The sequence below is a fragment of the Bombina bombina genome, chromosome 1 (genome assembly GCF_027579735.1).
Source record: "Bombina bombina isolate aBomBom1 chromosome 1, aBomBom1.pri, whole genome shotgun sequence".
Classification (NCBI taxonomy): Eukaryota; Metazoa; Chordata; class Amphibia; order Anura; family Bombinatoridae; genus Bombina; species Bombina bombina.
The window spans coordinates 143,998,109-144,004,108 of NC_069499.1; positions in this window are offsets into that span (position 1 = coordinate 143,998,109).

Sequence of the window (6,000 nt, forward strand, 5' to 3'; positions counted from 1 at the left end):
AAATCAGTGGCCCAATGGTTATTAACCCTTTGAAAATATCTGTTACTTATTCAAAAATGAGAATTATGTCACCTATGCCAGGGTTGGCATCAATTCCTGTGCCAAAAACACAATTGGGCCAGGCTAAAAACAATTGCATGGCATGGAGGGGGATCTACCCTGTATATAGTGAAATCAGTGGCCCAATTGTTATTAACCCTATGAAAATATCTGTTACTTATTCAAAATACTAATATTTGTATTGGTACCAATGTATGCCCTTTTTTCAAGTTTGTATATTCAATTGTTGTATAAAGGGATTTCACCTCTGTGTAACTACATTATATGAATCATATTATATAAATAAAACCTATATTTTTATTTTACAGTCAATTTTTAAAGCATTCTGACAAAAAAATGAATAAGAAACCAACTTCCATGAATAAGAAACAGAATTTCACGAATAAGAAACAGCTTGAATAAGAAACCAACTTCCTTGTCGTTTAAAGGGACAGTAAACCTTAAAAATAATGTTATATAATTCTGCACATAGTGCAGAATTATATAACATTATTTAGGTGCTATAGCCATAAAACCCTTTTTTACCTTTTAAAATTTAAAAATGACAGCGCTTTTACAGACCCGCTCTCTGCTCTCTGCTGAGCGGGTCTGTAATATTTAGTCAGCGCATCGGGCCAGCTGTATAGTCACAGCCCGGCCCGACCGCGCCATAGCACTAAGTGCAGCTCGCTCCTGTGACAGGAGCGAGCTGCACTTAGTCTTATGGCGCGATCGGGCCGGGCTGTGACTATACAGCTGGCCCGATGCGCTGACTAAATATTACAGACCCGCTCAGCAGAGAGCAGAGAGCGGGTCTGTAAAAGCGCTGTCATTTTTACATTTTAAAAGGTAAAAAAGGGTTTTATGGCTATAGCACCTAAATAATGTTATATAATTCTGCACTATGTGCAGAATTATATAACATTATTTTTAAGGTTTACTGTCCCTTTAATATAAGAAAATTGGAAAGTTGTTTAAAATTGTATGCCCTATCTGAACCATGAAAGAAAAAACGTTTTAGGTTTCATGTCCCTTTAAGTATAGAATAGTTGTGTAAACATAGTCAGGAGAAGAAATTACACTTCCATTGGGGCTTAGGAGAAATAAGTAACAAAATGTTAATTTTCAATTGTTCTCTCTAAGGGCCTGATATTCAAAACCTTGCAGGCATGTAGAGAAATCACCCAAAATCTTTGGGATTTTGTTTAGACCTTGTATTGTAATACAGGAGTCTCTATTTCACTTAAAGAACACTATATAGCAACATAAAAATTTCTTAAGATAAAATTTGTGTTTCTTAGAATATCTCGCCTTAGTGGCGACGTTTTGAATATCAGCATAGTTGCCAACATGTCAAAAAATGCCCAGGGTTCATTTGCAGCAGAGCAAGCAAACAGGTTACCAGAGTACTGATGACTCTTTAATTGTTTTGCTCACTCAGTTCTGCAACCAAAACACAACCATTTGATAGTATTATAATTATTTAGATTTATACATAGCTTATTATACAGAGCACAGCACCAAGCTCTTACACCTACTCACCTGCACCACCCCCTTCATCTGCCTTTAGTGCTCAAGACCTGGCAGACTACTTTTTAAATAAAACATATACCATCTGAAGTAACACCCTGATTCAAGCCTGCAATCTCCACCCCCTGTCACCCCCTCTGCCATCTCTGCATCTTCCCCCCAGCCACTGAGAATAAAGTGGGTTCCTTATTGTCTTCCTCACGCCTCACTACCTGCACGCTTGACCCTATCCATTCACATCTAATATTTTTTCTGTCTCCCACTCTCACTCCAACTCTTTCTCACATTTTCAACCTATCTCTACCAGTTTATTCCCATCTTCTTTTAAACATGCAAAGGTCACCCCCGTCCTCAAAGAACCCTCCCATAATCCAAATTCTACTGCAAACATGCAAAGGTCACCCCCATCCTCAAAAATCCTCCCTCAATCCCAATTCTACTGCAAACTACTGACCCATATCACTGCTTCCACTATCTTCAAAACCCCTTGAAAAAAATAGTTTTCAAGAGGGCCGGACTGGGAAACCAGACCGGCCCTGGAAATGTTAGAAGACCAGCCCCAGACCCCACCCCTCCCAACCCCAGACCCCACCCAATCTCAGACCCTGCCCCTCCCAATCCCAGACCCCACCCTTTCTTTTTTCAGATTTAATTTCAGGGAAATCAAGGGGAAAAAATATTGATAATACATTTTTTTTTTAATCAAAATTTTATGGGGAGTTCATTTGAATACCTAATATGTTAGCTCAAATTATGACCCTAAACTATGGTGGCAGAGCTTCCTCCCATCCTTTCACATTCTTAATCGCATCATTATCGTAATAATTATTGTATTTAAACAAACAGAGAGCAGTTTAAAAAAAATAATAGTGCCCATCTGCATGCTCTCTGTTTAAAATACAATTATATATACTGAGTCTGTATATGATTTACACGGCCCCTGGCTGCCATATTATTTAGTTGTGTCACTTACATTATGATCGTTCTGCAGCAGCACTTCTGTTTGCGGTGTCTGATTTTCCGGGGAAGACTTGGGGAGGGAGTATCTCAGGCCGGGCCCGCTCCAACTGCTGACTGGACCCAAATATGATGATCCTCCTCCTCCCTGGCGGCCCAGCCAGTGTGGCCCAGGCCCTCCCCCCTGGCCCTCAGTGTGAGTTACACTACAGACTGAGCCTGTGACTGTGTGAGATGAGACAGGCACAGACTCAGTCACTGTGAAATTAATTATGGCAATTAAGGCAATCCGTACCACTCTATAATTTGGCTTAGGCTATAAGGGCTATATTGGCTAAGTGATTTGTGATTGTGAACTGACAGTCACAGTGAGTGAGGAGTAAGTAATTACCAGTTGTGGACTCTGCGGAGTCAGAGTGAGGCAGCAGCGGTCGGACGGAGAGGGGGTTAAGGGGTTAACAATATAACTTAGAAGTTTAATAAAATAATAACAACTTTTACTACACGGATGCTGCAGCAGTGGGGACTAAATACTAACTGTGTGTATAACAGTGACTGGATACCTTACCGGCCGGCCGCAATTCGCAACAAGATCCAAGAACTTAGCAAGCAATTTAGCAAAGCTGCAATAATTTATACAGCAGCCAGGCCAGCCAGCCCAGCTGAGCCCACCGGGATTTTTACCGGTATCCCGCTGCCTAATCCGGTCCTGGTTTTCAACCACCTAACCCACTTCCTGTCCTGCAACTCCTTGCTTGACCCCCTGCAATCACGCTTCCTTCCCTAACACTCAACTGAGACTGCCCTCATCAAGGTTACTAACCATCTTTTTTCTGCTAAAAATAAAGGCTTTTACCATACCTCCCAACAATTCAAAAGAGGGACATCCCCCCCCCCCCCCCCCGCGGCAAAAAATTAAATGTGGTGGGCAGGAGCAGTGGCGGGGCTTAAAAAAAATCATAAGACCAAAGTAATATAAATAAAATTCTAAATAAAGTCATATCTTTTAATACTCTTGGGCAGCAAATCAAACACAAGCTCAAACCACTGGTATAGCTATGTGAGCTCTGTATTTAATTAACCTTTGCAGAAACAGTGCTAAATATTTTTATCTTAATTGGACATTTAATAATAGATTATTTAAAACTGCTCTCTGCATTCCCCATTAATATATTAGATTCTGGCCTTTAAAGATAGCAAAAATGCACAGGTACACACTACACAGCATACACCTATACATGCAGATACACACACACACTACACAGCATACACTTATACATACAGATACACACACACACACACACACACACACACTTATACATACAGATACACACACACACACTACACAGCATACACCTATACATGCAGATACACACACACATACTTATACATACAGATACACACACACTACACAGCATACACTTATACATGCAGATACACACACACACTACACCGTACACTTATACATGCCGATACACACACACACTACATAGCATACACCTATACATGCAGATAAACACTTATACATACAGATACACACACACACACTACATAGCATACACTTATACATACAGATACACACACACACACTACATAGCATACACCTATACATGCAGATACACACACACACACTTATACATACAGATACACACACACACACTACACAGCATACACTTATACAGGCAGATACACACACACTAGACCATACACTTATACATGCCGATACACACACACACTACATAGCATACACCTATACATGCAGATAAACACTTATACATACAGATACACACACACACACACTACATAGCATACACTTATACATACAGATACACACACACACACTACATAGCATACACCTATACATGCAGATACACACACACACACTTATACATACAGATACACACACACACACTACACAGCATACACTTATACAGGCAGATACACACACACTACACCATACACTTATACATGCCGATACACACACACACTACATAGCATACACCTATACATGCAGATAAACACTTATACATACAGATACACACACACACACACACTACATAGCATACACTTATACATACAGATACACACACACACACACTACATAGCATACACTTATACATACAGATACACACACACACACCTATACATGCAGATACATACACACACACACACACACTTATACATACAGATACACACACACACACTTATACATACAGATACACACACACTACACAGCATACACTTATACATGCAGATACACACACACACTACACCATACACTTATGCATGCCAATACACACACACACACTACATAGCATACAGTTATATATACAGATACACACACACTACATTGCATACACTTACACATGCAGACACACACTTCATAGCATACACTTATACATGCAGATACGCACACACACACACTACATAGGGGCCCATTTATCAAGCTCCGGATGGAGCTTGACGGCCCGTGTTTCTGGCAAGCCTGCAGGCTCGCCAGAAACACTAGTTATGAAGCAGTGGTCTAAAGACCACTGCTCCATAACCTGTCCGTCTGCTCTGAGCAGGCGGACATACATCGTAGCAATTCAACCCGATCGAGTACGATCGGGTTGATTGACACCCCCTTGCTGGCTGATTGGCTGCGATTCTGCAGGGGGCGGCGTGGCACCAGCAGCTCTTGTGAGCTGCTGGTGCAATGCTGAATATGGAGAGCGTATTACTCTTCGTATTCAGAGGTGGACCTGATCCGCCAGACTTTCTTAAATAGGGGCCATAGTATACACTTATACATGCAGATACGCACACTTCATAGCTTACATTTATACATGCAGACACACACACACTACATAGCATACACTTATACATACAGATACACACACACACACACACTACACAGCTTACACTTATACATGCAGATACACACACACTTATATTTACAGATACACACACTACACAGCATACATTTATACATGCCGATACACACCCACACTACATAGCATACACTTATACATGCAGATACACACTTATACATACAGATACACACACACACTACATAGCATACACTTATACATACAGATACACACTACACAGCATACACCTATACATGCAGATACACAAACACACACTTATGCATACAGATACACACACACACACTACACAGCATACACTTATACATGCAGATACACACACACACTACACCATACACTTATACATGCCTATACACACACACACTACATAGCATACACCTATACATGCAGATACACACTTATACATACAGATACACACACACACACACACACTACCCACTACATGCAGCTACACATACTTCATAGCTTACATTTATACATGTAGATACACACACTACATAGCTAGGCTTACCAGAAGTCCCACTTTTACTGGGATTGTCCCGGTTTGGAGGCGCGGTCCCAGTGTCCCACCCAGTTGTTCATTCTGTCCCAGTAGGGTTGCCAC